Here is a 14,745-nt window from a genome sequence, read left to right as displayed (position 1 = left end):
CAATTTTAATAACATTTCCAAAGATGTATCTAAAAAAGGAATTTAGAAGAAATACTGAGCTTTTGAAGTCAAACCCAACCCCCTTTCTTACAAAAGCAGTCAACTTACTTTAACTGAACATTTCTTTGCCCTGAAGTTAGAAATGACTTCAGCAAAAATTTCTCCACAGGGTTGATATTTTAATGATGGGAACTTTAGGTTAGTATGACCATTTTATACTAGTCATTTATAATCATTTATGAATGGAATGGTGATTGACAAATACATTTGCTTTAATGTGAAGCCGGACTATAATATATATGGATCAGCTTCAGGTGTTTATGTCTGTCTTTTCTCCATGTGGAGTACGATTGTACCTTCTCTTCCCTCCTGCACTGGTTTTTGTCTTGGATGACCAGGCTGTGAGTTCTTCAAGATCAAAGATCATGTCATGTTGTGTCTGTAGCCCCAGCATGTAGAGCAATGCCAGGTAGCAGTATGTGGTTGATAAATGTTGATTGAATGAATACATGATTGACTGAATGTATGTATGTCTAGCAAACAGTGTTTGCAACTGACAGCCTTTTTGAAAAAATTATTTTGGATAGTTATAAGTTCACAGGAATTCCGCCTCCCATCCCTCAGATACAGGAGATTCCTTATCTCCTCCCTACCAGTTTTCCCCACTGGTAGCATCTTACATGACATAATACAGTGCCAAAACTAAGAAATTGACATTGGTATAATCCACAGATCTTCTTCAAAATCACTGACTTTACATGCACTCATTTGTGTGCACTTTGTATCAGTTCTATGCAGTTTTATCACATGTATTGATTTGCATGGCCACCACCAGAATCAAGATAACAGATTTTGTGTATGTGGGGTTCCATGCCCACAAGGCTTCGTTGTGCTACTGTTTTGTAGCTAACCCTGACACCTCATAACAGGATTTTAATCATCCTGACCTTGTGCTTTACATTAGCTTCTGCATTAACTATAGCACAAAGACCTATAAGATGTTTCTGTTCATTAAGAGACAGCAGCAGTGATTGTATCTGTATCCATTCCCCAGTCCAGAGATCATCCCTCATCCATGATCAGTTTACACGTTTCCTGTTTAAAAAAATTATCTTAAAGTTGGCTTTCCTAGAGTAATGAATTGTCAACATTATCATAATGGGAGTCCACTCCTATTAATCAGAACTTAGAGACCACATGTTGTGTTCATTATCCAGAAAATGTATCAAGTTGCAAAACTTAAGCAGAATGCTAAAAATTGGGATCCACAGTATTAATGAGCTAAATATTGACAAGTGCATCTTAGAAAATGTTTCTGTGAGCAAAAAAAAATTGCAGGCTTATAGGCAGTGAATTGGAGTGTTCAGCAGGGTTTAATTGATGGCTGTGGATGTCTTCTGCATAATTGAGGTTGTAAAGATGGATACATGTGGTAGGCGTGGGGGCTCTAAATGCGTGAGTGTGTGTTGTAAGGGAATCCATCCCTTCCAACATACTGCAGGCTGGGTTGCAGATACAGTGATCCATGTTTGTGTAAGCAAGGTGGAAACTTCTGATATAGAAGGGAAAAAGCAGGTGCTTATGGATGTTTTTCTTTCAGGAAATAGTTCACATTTTCAAGAAATAATTTTTTTTTTTTTTTGAAACAGAGTCTCGCTCTGTCGCCCAGGCTGGAGTGCAGTGGCGTGATCTCAGCTCACTGCAAACTCCGCCTCCCGGGTTCAAGCAATTCTCTGCCTCAGCCTCCTAAGTAGCTGGGATTACAGATGCCCACCACCATGCCTGGCTAATTTTTTATTTTTAGTAGAGATGGGGTTTCACCATCTTAGCCAGGCTGGTCTGGAACTCCTGACCTCGTGATCCACTTGCCTCAGCTTTCCAAAGTGCTGGGATTACGGGCGTGAGCCACTGGTCCCAGCCCGAAAGAAAATCTTTTACGCTCATGTCACCAAGATAAAAACAGACAACATGGTCAAGTTTACACTTGGTTTATAAATTTGTCAAAATGAGAGCTGTCTTGTTGGCATAAAACAGAAGGCACTTTTTCTACATCCTCTTCCCTGTCTTATTCTTTCACATTTCATTGTGCTGGAAGATCAGGTTAATGGAAGTTCCTTGGGAATTTCATCACCCTCTTCTGCTGACTTCTTTTCTACCCTGCCTCCTGTCCCACCACAGGGACATGCAAAGTGAATGTTAGGGCAGAAGCCAGCAAGAAAATCCTGTTTTGCAAAGAAAAGCCTCCAGGCCACACTCCCCTGTCATCTGGATAGAAAAATCTTACCACATCCTCAGGTTGAAAAACCTTCTTGGGAACGCTGTGTTCCTGCTGGTGGCGTTCATGTATTTGTGTGTGCACTGTGCGGGGATCTGGGAGCCTGTGGGTGGGCGTGGGGACAATGAGTCTGGGTGAGTGTCAGGCAAGGCCTTTAAAAATAGCTTGTTTTTCATTTTTTGGTACATAGCCTCCCTGTTCCAGTTTATTAGCAATCAATTTTTAACCCTTATATTAGGTACCGTGGGAAGTTAGAAAAGTCTTTCTTTGAAGAACTAAGAGTCTCTTCAGAGGATTTATCTACAAGTGGGAGAAAAGGAGATTTACCTGAAATGCAAAATAGGCCATGGAATATTTAAGTATGGAGAGGATACATTGTTAAAAGTATGGAAGTGGTCTGAGGAAAATCTGTGAAGACTTAGAGAGTGGGTAGTGTCAGATGGTTCACAAGGAGCTGATGAATGCTGGGCCTTGCAGATAGGAGCGTATAGGAGCATTCTGAGGCAGGAGCTAGGGATGTGACTGTAGCTGGCTGGTTAATGAGTGCACTGGACCAGTCAGACATCCTGGGTTCAAGTCCTTCTACCAATAGACCTGTTAATTTAAGGTGAGGTTCTTCCCTGACTCTAAACTCCCATGTCGCATTAAAGTTATGAATAGTAAATAAAATGTTTATAAAAAAGTAAAAAAGCTTTCTAAATTGCAAAATCCTGTACAGATTTGAATTATTACTCTCAGATTACGAGTCTTAGAAATCAAAGTTTTAAAAATGTGTGTCCAATTTAAAACTGAAGAGCGTCTGAAAAGATGCTGATACTTACCCACTTTTAAAGATGTGAAATGACAGCAGATCATTTTAGGATGAAAAATTCATTCCCCTTTCAACCCATCAGAAATGAATTTTTAGAATGATTATGATTCTCTTCAGCTTTTCTAAAATTTTGTGAGGGAAAGATTAGTTCTAAAGAACTGGGTAGTACCAGCTTTTTGTTCGGCTTCATTCATACATCACATTTAAAAACAAACAAATGAGAACAAAACAAAAAAATGTACCATGAGCTTTTCTTCCTCCTTTCTTTTGAGACGTATTTATTGAGCACCTGTTTAGATGCCAGCTCCTGCAATGGGGATCAAAAATAATCATCATTCCTGCAGTGGTGCAGATAACCACATTAATACAAATACAGTCAACCCTCTGTTTCCAAGGGTTTCTCATCTACAAATTCCACCAACCAAAATTGAAAATATTAAAAGAAAGACAACATAAATTTAAAAATACAGCAAAACAACTATGTATATAGCATTTGCATTGTATTAGGTATTATATGTAATCTAGAGATAAAGTATATGGGAGGATATGCATAGGTTATATGCAAATACTACATACTACTGTTTTACATAATGGACTCAAGCATCTTTGGATTTTGGTTCGTGGTGGGAGTCCTAGAACCAACACCTGCAACTACTGAGGGATGACTGTATATATGTATCACTTCCACCCGAGAGTTGCTGTTGAATAAAGGGAAAAATTCTAGACTAGCATATAACAGGAAACTGGTGAGGCTGTGTTCCCTAGAGAAAGTAATATTTGACTACAGATGTGAGGTAAGCTATGGGATAAAAAGGCCTGGAAAGAGAACAGAGGTATATGGATTGGGATAAAAATTAATTGCTAAAAATAGTGACAGTTATTAAGCCAGTGTATATGATGGGCCTTTTTATAGTATTCTACCTTGGAAGCTTAGACAAATCCTCTTCTATAGCATCTTAATACAGCAGTTTGCCTAGGCATTAGGCTTTGTCCAACCTGAGATATTTTCAGAAATAATGCTCTAAGATTTCAGATGTATCTCCCTAATGCTTTGCTTCATAAAACCCGAATCAGAGTAATAGACAAAAGGTACTAAAATAACATTTAAGTGAATATTTTTGTAAATCTGGAATAGAGAAGAACTTTCTAAAGAGTGACTCCTAATCCAGAAATTGTAAGTTGGAATTTGACTACTTCTAACACTTTTGTAATAAAAGTTTTGTCAGTTTAAATGGCAAACTATAAAGTGGTAGAGGCTGGGCGCGGTGGCTCAAGCCTGTAATCCCAGCACTTTGGGAGGCCGAGATGGGCGGATCACGAGGTCAGGAGATCGAGACCATCCTGGCTGACACGGTGAAACCCCGTCTTTACTAAAAAATACAAAAAAAAAAAACTAGCCGGGCGAGGTGGCGGGCGCCTGTAGTCCCAGCTACTCGGGAGGCTGAGGCAGGAGAATGGCGTGAACCCGTGAGGCGGAGCTTGCAGTGAGCCAAGATCACACCACTGCACTCCAGCCTGGGTGGCAGAGCGAGACTCTGTCTCAAAAAAAAAAAAAAAAAAAATAAATAAAGTGGTAGAAACCATTTAAAATATATATGACAGTGAAAATATTTTTCATGAAGAAACTTCATAAATTAAGGCAGCAACTGCCCAATATATAGATGGGAAAATATTTGAACTGGGATTTCACAAGAGAATGCATAAATGGGCCAGGCGTGGTGGCTCACACCTGTAATCCCAGGACTTTGGGAGGCCAAGGCGGGCGGATGACCTGAGGTCAGGAGTTTGAGACCAGCCTGGCCAACATGGCAAAACCCTGTCTCTACTAAAAAAAAAATACAAAAAATTAGCCGGGCATGGTGATGGGTGCCTGTAATCCCAGCTACTTGGGAGGCTGAGGCAGGAGAATTACTTGAACCCAGGAGGCAGAGGTTGCAGTGAGCTGAGATCCCACCATTGCACTAAAGCCTGGGTGATAGAGCGAGACTCTGTCTCAAAAAAAAAAAAAAAAAAAAAAGTAAAGAATGCGTAAATGACCAGTAAACAAATGAGTTGAAGTTTAATGTCAGTGGTTGTCCAAGAAATATAAATTAAAACAGTGCCTTTTCTTTTTTTTTTTTTTTTTTTTGGCTTTCAGGTTGAGCAAGATTTAAATGATGGCTATATGGAAGAAACTGTAATAACTATACATATATGTGCACTGATGAAACGTGTGAATGTATACTTTCTGCATGCATAAACATTTATAATGTGATTACCCTATGACCCAGAAATTTTACTTCTAGGAATGTATTCCAAAAATGTAATTATGAGTATGTGTAAAGATTTAGCTACAATTATGCTCATCAGATTATTATAATTAAAAGTTGCGAAGCAATCAAAATGTGTAATAGGGAGATAGTTACATAAATGTGGCACATCGATAGAAGGAACACTAAGCTGCCATTCAAAACAAAGTCTTTTTGAATTCTTTGCTATGGACGTTTGTCCATGAAATATTGTTAAGTAATCTAGGAAGTAGATTACAAAATAACATTTATGTTAAGGATATATAGTAACATGTTGAACACTTGTGTGTTAGATACTTGACTAAATGCTTTATGTTGATTATCTCATTTAATTATAACATTCTTCTGAGATATAAACATATCTCATTTAATTAAACAATTATAATTGTTTAATTATAACATGATTAGCCCTATCTTATAGATTAGTTAACAGGAATAACGGGGGGCTAAATAACTCCAGGTCACACCAGTTGGAAGTGGGGAGCTAGGTTTTAAGGATCAGCTTCAGAATTTTTACATTTGTGTATGTACATGTATAATAAAAGGGCATACACCAAATAGAGTAACAATATATACTGTTGGCTGTAGAACTTCAAGGGATTTTAACTTTCTTATTTATACTTTTTGCAGAGTCTGAGAGTTTTAGCCTGTGCTTTTCTTAAGAGGAAATAAAAGCAAAGGTGTTTTTATTTTTTAATGTTTTTGTTATATAGGAAGGGCAGGCAGCACTAGTTTTAATTTTATACAGTACATGTCATGTTTTATTTCAAGAGGAAAAGATGGAGAAAAATGAATAGTTAGCATATTTAATTGGCATTTTTTAATAACACCCATGGGGCATTATTAGGAAATTTGTAAGTGATGTTTGTGGAGGTAGCTGTTAGGGTAGATACAAAGAAATGGAGTTATAAAGAATAAAAGTGATTGAACATTAAACACATATTTCTGTTTAAAATTTTAAATACTTTTTGGAAAATTAAAATATTAGTGTAAAGGTAATTTTCTTTTTATTGATCAGCCATCAAGTATTTACTGAATACCAAGCATTGCCAGTAGCAAAGAAGAAGTATAAGATGCAGAATTATGATGTAGTTGTGGATACAAAACTTCAGGAAGAGGTAATCTGTATTTAAGAGAGTTACATGATCAGGTGATAAATTACAAAGTTCAGATGAAAATATAGAGATAGGCCTGGGTCATGAGAATGGGGTTGTATATAAGATGGGTAAGGATGAATAATACTCATGTGTCATAGAGAAGATATATGGAGAAAGCAAGCGTTGAGTTGACACTGAACGCTGGGTGGGTAGTGCATGAAAGTAGAACATGTTCTGCAGGCAAAATAGCCTGAGCAAGTAGCAGACACAAGAATGAGCAGCTTGGAAATGTGCAGTTCAGTAAGGTTTTGGCTGGTTTTCCTGAAGATACAGGAATTAAAGTAAGGTGAGACCAGATTATGGAGAGCTTCCACTGTGAAGCATTTATGTAGGTGCATAAATATATGTAGATGCACTTATCTAGATACAAATAAGAAAGTATTTGAAGGCCTTCTACAAGGCTTAGTTATTATATTGGTTTACTACAGGTTCTTCAGTTTCTATTAGAAATGTTAAGGAGAGTCCTATGATCAAGTCTGTGCCTAACAGACTTGATCCTAAGCTCCTACTACATATCATAGGTTTTATTCTCACTTTTCAAACTGTATTTTTATAGTGCACCAACAGCATTCCATGGATTTTTATGTGAAAATGATTTGATTAGTGTGAGCAGGCCTCTGCATGCTTGTGAACAAAGTTCTTAATTAAGAAACTCTGCCTTGGATGGGGCTTTGGACATCGTGTAGTCTAGCTTCATATCTCAGTGAAGGAATTTCTCCTATAATAATTCCCAAAGGAGATTATTCCTGTTTACCTAAAATAATTAATAGAGGAAGATGAAGACCTGATTAGTTGCTTAGTCCAACATTTAGAGTAGCCTATTTCATCTTTGAAATACATATTTCAAATGAATGAAAATTGAGAAGCATGGTTTTTTTTTTTTTTTTCAGATTTGTACTTGTTGGAAAAGTACTTTTTTTCCCGATATGTACTTGTTGGAAAAGAATCCTGTGGAACACTAAATCATGAGTTAATTTAATCTTTCAAGTAACTTTATCTTTTAATCTATGCAACATGGAATATCTATCATGATATTAACTATTTTAGTTATTTGAGTTGTTTTATGATGTACTCCTTATAGATGGAAGAAGGCGGTATGTTAAGGGTACATACAAAAAAAAATTCTGGTTTGGTAAAAGATTACATCTCTTTAATAGTAAGGATTTAAATCACATCTTTTTAAAATCTGAAGTAGTACCCTACCTAAGAGCTAAGTTATTACCGGTAACATACACCTCCTCTAAATAAAATAAAAGAGACATGATGATAATTTCTCATAAACCTAGAGTTAAGATTTATCTAGTTCTGTGTACCTGAGATTGCCCCCTTGTCAAACTGGTATTATCTACTTGACTCAACATGCAGCATATTGTTGGTAGAACTGGTAATTCAGAACAAAGCAGAAGACACAGTTTGTTTGTTGAGTGGAAATCTAATTTACAAAGCCATCCAAACACAAGAAATTGCAGGAATGAATTTTAAATCACATATCCAATCAATAGTGTTGCTAGAGGAGACTTAGTCAAGGAGGACATTACGGAGAATTTCCAAATTTCCAAAGAGCAAAAAGATAGGTCTTGGCGGTCCAAGGAAGGTTTCCTAGAAGAAATGGCAAATGGCTGAGTCTGCGAATCCATTGAATCTTGGATTGTTTATATAGTCTTTGTAGTTTGAGATATAGCACAGTGCCTTGTGCATATTTGTATTTTAAAAATATATAGTGCCTTGTAGGTATTATAAAGAGTAGGAAGTAGACTTTAATAATCTTCAGTATAGTGCAGCCATTCAAAAATCAGTTTAGGATTAGAGAGATTATAGCTTGAGTCTTAGTTTAACCACTTGCTTCTACCTCTGATATTAGTCAAGATCTTTATCTTTTAAGTTATAATTTCTTCATGGCAAGGCGGTACATCAAAAGTCAAAATTTGTGATTGTAATGAGATAAATCTTGTGAAGTACTTATCATGATGCTATCTTAAATGTCACCCTGAAATGAAACAGGAACATGGCAGAATGCTACTTTTGTGGCTTGCATTAACATATAAATGCATCCTTTATTGTTTGCTATAGGCTTCTAAGAAGTGATACTAATTGGCTTAAATATTATCTGTGCCATATAATTATTTTCTTTTGGATGGGGGCCAAAATGAGAGAGCGTGGGAGGAAAGGACAGGAAGGTTTTGTTCTGAAACAGTAGAGGTGTTCAGACATCTTCATGTAGCTATTTAAAAATTTAATTAAGACCCATCTTAAGGTAGGGTGAAATAGCCTATTTTCTAATGAAAGAAGTTGACATCTAATGACCATACATTGGCAGGAATAGACACAGAGTCTGAATCAGGGATAGAGAAAGAGAGGCAATAATGTGTAACATTGGGCAGAGTCTGTCTACTCCCGCTCTGCTCTTCTCTAACAGCTTCTTTCCTGACTGTTCCTTTGCTTTATCCCAAAGAGGTAGTTTCTCTATTGTCAATGGGCTGTATTTCTGGTAATCTTCTCATTTGTTTTCTTGTAGTGAGCCCTGGCTACCATACTGGCTAAGACAAAATATACTCCCACTCCATTCCCGTCCATGACTTTTATTTTAGCCTGGAGGTTCAAATCCCTAAGGACATTTTGACTTTTATGTTTGGCTATCAGTGTTCTCAGATAATTCAAAACAAATAGTCACTTAAAACATTTTTTAATGTGCTATAAAATGATCTACTGTGGAGTTTTATGGAGGTAATTCACATATACTCATAAGAAAATACAGAACTTTAAATAATTTAGAGGCATCTGTGGAGTGAATCAGGCTCTGCCTGTGGCCACAACTCTCCTTCGTTTCCATACTTCTTCACTTCAGCTGCCTTGTGCCTCACTCTGGATATGCGCTTAACTATAGCCCAGAGGTAAGATTTGATAAACAGTGTTCTTCGGAGATTAAGTTATGAAACTTAACTCACAGGGAAACAAACATTTGATTTAGGAAGGGAGCTAATTGCCTAGGAGGTCCTTAGGTGTTATTTATGCTAGAAAGCAAGGTCCTTTCTAGGGCCCAGACTTGTCCTGATGTATAGAATAAGACTTGTTGAGAAATGCCTGAGAACAAACTGTAAGAGTGATACTAGGTACCCTGAATGCCTAAACCTAATAGGGTCCCTCTATACTTACCTTAGAAATCACTAGTGACTTGGACACTATAGAGAACAGTAAAGATTTATGTGATCCAGTATATTCTACCAAATTATTGTGGTGTAGTTAAGTCTGACTTAAATAGAAATGTGACCAGATAACATGCCTGTATCAATTTTATGATCTTAAAGATAAAATTTTTATTTAGTTGGAAATATTTAATGGAAAACGTTGAAAATTAAGTAGTTGGCCAATCATGGTGAAATTTTCTTGACATATAATTTAACAAATCCTCTATTTCAACAACAGATAAAAAAACAACTGAGGAAAAGCAAATCTAGAACATTTATACGAAGAAATAGAAATAAAACTGCTGGTTTTATATGGTTGATAAAAGTTTTTTCCCTTTCTTTTTGAAGACTGGTATTTGGGAATGGTAGGCAATAGAGGATCAGGACTTGGTTGGTCTTAGTCCCACTGCTTATTGTTGGTTAGATATCCTGCATGTAATCTTTTGGGCAAGTTATGTTTTTGACTTGAGATTTACTTTCCTCATTTATAAAATAGTTATCAAAATTACCTACTTCATAATGTGGTACTGAGAATTATGTAAAAGAGAACTATGTAAAACATCTGGCAGGGCATCTGGAAGTTAGTACTCAATGGTAAATATTAAGTATTAATAGTGATAATTGCAAACCTTTTTTAATATCATATGTTTTTACTGCTATTTCTCTAGAGCTTTTCAATTGGTCATATAATATATGCCCCTTAAAAAAAATGGAAAATTCTTTCTCTTTTTCTTATATTAATTTAAACTTATAAAATGATGTGATTCCCTTGTCTTCCTTCTCTTACACATTGTAACTCTCTGCAGCACCCAGATGCATCGTAAAATCTTATTAACGTAAACATTTTAAAACTTGAAGCATTTTCCACATAACAACCATGTTTCTTGTATTTATCACAGTAAGAGAACTTCTAGATACCACCTTACTAATCCTTATAGTCTTTCAATAAGTATTGCCATTTGGAATCTATATTAATGTTAAAAAATATTGGGAATTACATGTATATATATTGTAGCTATAAGTACTTAGGAAAATGTTATGAAATTATGACAGTAATACAAATTAAGATAAGAAATATTTCTAGTGAAACCAGCACATTTACTTGATAGAAGTTTTTGTATACTTTACTAATTCTTCTGCATATGCAGGTCATTTTAACTTAATATTGCTAAATAAACTCTTTTTTCCATTTTTTGTAAACGTAGTTTATAATAGCAGCATGCTAGTCCATTACAGTTTTCAACCATCATTAAATCAACTGTTTCCTTGTGATAAATTATTTCCAGTTTTTAGATTACAAATGGTGTTTCCATGTACTTTTTATACTTATAATTTTTCCTTTTTTTGTTGTTGTAGGATTAATCTAGGAATTTTATCACTGAGTCAAAGATTGTCAATGTGCTTTTGACTCTTGAAACTAAAGTGCCTTTCAAAGGAGTTCTGATAGTTGGTATTGCCAGAGGCAACATATGAATAAGGTCCTTCCTGCCACTTTCTAGCAATGGATATAATGGCTATTAAATTGGCCAATTCAGTCAATGTTAAGTGATAATCTCATTTTTTTTCTTCTTTCTTTACAAGGGACAGAAATAATTGTTGACATATTGTTTTGGATTAAAGTGGGTAATCGTGTTGAAATAATTTGGAATTGGTAGGAGTTATAATAAAGCACACGTTGTTGAAACTAAATTAAAAAGACTCTTTAATACATCTTGTTGACCTTTTATGTGAAGAATGTGTATGGTCACAATTGAAAGTATTATGAGAAAATTTTAAAGTTTTTGAAGTAAAAAAGAAAAAACAGGCCAAAAAACTTTAAAATGTATTTCCAGCTTGTAGATTCAATTGCTGATTTCTTAATGTGCCATCTACATTAAACTCTTAACTATCTGAAGCCTAAGTCACTACATGTAGAATTAGAAACCACTGTTTTTGGTTTTAAGGGTATTTAAAAATAGCCTTAGCGGAATCTTTAGCTTCATTTTTACTGGTAAAGCCTTATTGAGTTTTACTATTAAAGCTGACTATACTCTGTCTTCCTCCTTAGCTTGCTTTTACCTCATTTATAGAACACACCCTAGTATTTTAGAAACAATTACATATCTCACTCATACCTCCCCTCTCCCCCACCCCCAAGACAAAATGTAGGCATGTTGAATAAACGGACATAGCAAAGTGGGGGGATTTCCTTGAGCTATAGAATTAGTTGATGAAAAAAGGGAGTGAGGGGGAAGTGTGAGAACTACAGAGAAAAGAAGACAATTAGAGAAGAAGACATGGAGATATGAGAAAAGTAGATTTACATTTTGAGTTCTCATTGCTGTCGTATTTCTTTACAAATTCTCTGGCAAGCTGTAAGATGGGCTGTTTTTTACGGTTTATTGATAAGCAATTGATTCATATTTTAGGTCAAACTAATTCTGCATCTCTTTCCCATTGTTCTTTTGTGCTTCTTTATTCTACTCTATTTTTAAGAGCAGTACTGTCTAATTTGCTGGCTCTTTCTGCTCTACTGTTGCTCCAGCCCTGCAGCTTCCCCACCGTGTGAATTTGCACTTCAGTGGCACCGTTTCCTGTTAGAAACCAAAGGCAGGCCCCTGACTTTTCTAGGTGGTGATTCACACAGGAAAGGACCTGAAAAGCTGTATCAGGGCACCTGATTAACTGTAGGACTAGCTGATGGACTTGAAGCACAAATGGGGCTGTGGAATCTTTTCCATACCTTTTGGTCTCCTGTGGGTCTGAGGTAGAGTGGTCAAAAAATTTAAAGATTGACGTAAGTAGATTCTAGAACACAAATTACAGAAGGTTGGAATTGATGTTGTTCAGATTACCCTGGATAGAAATCAAGGTGAATGATATTGATATTTGAGTCCAAATCAGGTATTTGTTTTTTTTTTTTTAATTGTAGTAAAATACATGTAACAGAAATGTACTGTTTTAACCCTTTTTAAAACATTATATATTGTCACGTAACTATATCTAACATGGAAATATGTGCATGCATATGTAACTTAGAAAGATGAAAACTATTCCTTCCTTATTTTGTAATAGAAGAACCTTAAAAATCACTGTCGTAATTTTCTTTTTAGGTTGTGAAATACAACTTAAAATTTTATTAACCATTTTAAATGTAAAATACAAAGTGATGTTTTTTCACTATATAAGTTGAGCTTTATATAAATGAATTATATACAGTTCTATTAGAGAAGGCTGAAACTAAAAAAAGGTTGATTTGCAGATATTTCACTTTTTTGGAATTAAAATAACTGATTGTTTTCTTCTCCCATCCTTCTATGTTTTTCTACACATGTATTTTGATACTAGAAGTATTGCTAAGTTTTTAAACCTAGTTTTCCTCCAAAACAAAGATTTTTTTTTTCTTTCAAAATCTTGTTAATTTTTTCATGGAATGAATTTGCAATCCATGTGCAATCGATTTTTATAATAAAAATATGAAATTGACATTTCACAATGTACCCATAATTGGCATAAATTATGATGATTAATAAGGTCAAGTTTGTGAGTTACGGTACCCAAAACTCAACTGTTTTACTAGGGAAATCTTAGCAAATTGAAATTATTTAATTGTTTGCATTTTACCAAATAATGTTTTCAGCCTGTTATGGGGACTCGAGAGAAGTGATTATCTGACAGTTGTCAAGTCGGAGGAAGTTAAGATATCTTTATATCTAGGTGGGCTCATCATTTAGCTCTCTCTGCAGTCATTTGGTAATGTCATCCAGTCAGGCAAATGTGTTTCATTTACTTTATTGATCAATATAATCTACATTATATTTATGACAGTGACTATTTGTTTATAAAAAGGCAGTATGTAAACTTGGACAGTTCTCAATTCCCTTGGGTACCTTTCTTGCTCAGTACATGTTAGTAAATGATGATTATGTCCTAGATAGGCCTATGCAATGGAGTGCCAGAACTCTTGCATCTGTTTAGACTACTCACTGATTTTATCTTTTTTTTTGTTTAACTCTGAACAAACCAAAATGTCCATCATGTGTAACTCACTAATGTTCACAACCCACTTGCAGCAAAACTAAGAACCTTAAAATGACCTTGAAGCTATAGCAGTAGTGAGCATCAGATATATTCAGACACTTCATCTGAGTCGATTAGCAACAGAGATTTCTCTTGGAAAACAGAAGTAGATGGGAAGCAATGACATTTGTATAAAGGCACTTCCTTTTGCCACCTTTGTTTTGTTTTGTTTTTTTTTTAAAGAATTATGGTGTAATCTTACTGCTGTTATTAAACTGCTTTAAGCTTCTTTCCAAGTATCACAGCCAAATTGAAGGATTTATTTCCTTGCTTGTTTGAAACATAGCTGTCAAACAAAGTAAGGAAAGGCAAGTAATAGAGATACAGCCCCTTTGCATTTTCAGTTTGTTTGCATTTGTTCATGGCTTCTAAGACACTTTGAATTTCCGAAGGAGTTTGCTTGCTTTAAACTCTGTCATATATACATTGTTACCTGAATGAGTCTGTAAGAGATCAAAGTACCTGTCAGCTCAGTTAGAAGAGATTTTTTTTTCTCTCTGAGATGGTTATAAAGGGAGATTCCATTGCCTTATGTATGTTGAGAACTTAACATAGGAAAATAGTGGGTTGTTAAAGTTTGAAAAGTTTCAGGGAAGAGGTGGGTGGTTTCTGTAGAGTATCAAATATTTGAAGTATATTAAATCTGTTAGATTAATTGGAATTTCTCCTAATTTCCTATGTTTTAGAGAGACCTTTTCCCCCTCAAGTGCATGTGCAGATATAGAAACAAAATTTGGCTTCAACAAATGATGTTGCCTCTCTCTCTTAAAGTAATATTTAAATGAATAATACAGGCTCGTTAGTATTGTCAGTTATTTTATAGGATACTTGAAGCTGAAGACACAAATATCAGAGGGCCTAATTTTTACCTATGGAATTATTATTTTGGTCAAAAATATTTTCACTCCATGTGTTCATTGTGTGTGCTGCCTGCCCTCTCTCGGCAGTGGTCCAGCTGATTGCTGCTATT

At 35.4% G+C, this 14,745-nt stretch overlaps 1 protein-coding gene and 1 long non-coding RNA gene across 5 annotated transcripts in view; one reads left to right on the top strand and one right to left on the bottom strand.

Annotated features, from left to right (window-relative positions):
* Positions 1–14,745, bottom strand: part of LOC126940821 (uncharacterized) — a 616,457-nt gene that overhangs the window by 98,435 nt on the left and 503,277 nt on the right. The window lies entirely within an intron of this gene.
* KLF12 (KLF transcription factor 12) overlaps positions 1–14,745 on the top strand; it is a 621,954-nt gene that overhangs the window by 268,528 nt on the left and 338,681 nt on the right. Inside the window, exon 1 of one of the 4 annotated variants that reach the window (XM_050766995.1) lies at positions 4,652–12,492. The exons of the other annotated variants lie outside the window; for them this stretch is intronic. The gene's annotated coding sequence lies outside the window, so the exon portion shown is untranslated. Of the gene's footprint in view, positions 1–4,651; positions 12,493–14,745 lie in introns of those variants that run through there. 4 annotated transcript variants of the gene reach the window in all.

The sequence above is a fragment of the Macaca thibetana genome, chromosome 17 (genome assembly GCF_024542745.1).
Source record: "Macaca thibetana thibetana isolate TM-01 chromosome 17, ASM2454274v1, whole genome shotgun sequence".
In the NCBI taxonomy this organism is placed as follows: Eukaryota; Metazoa; Chordata; class Mammalia; order Primates; family Cercopithecidae; genus Macaca; species Macaca thibetana.
This window is presented reverse-complemented; position numbering and strand designations above follow the sequence as displayed.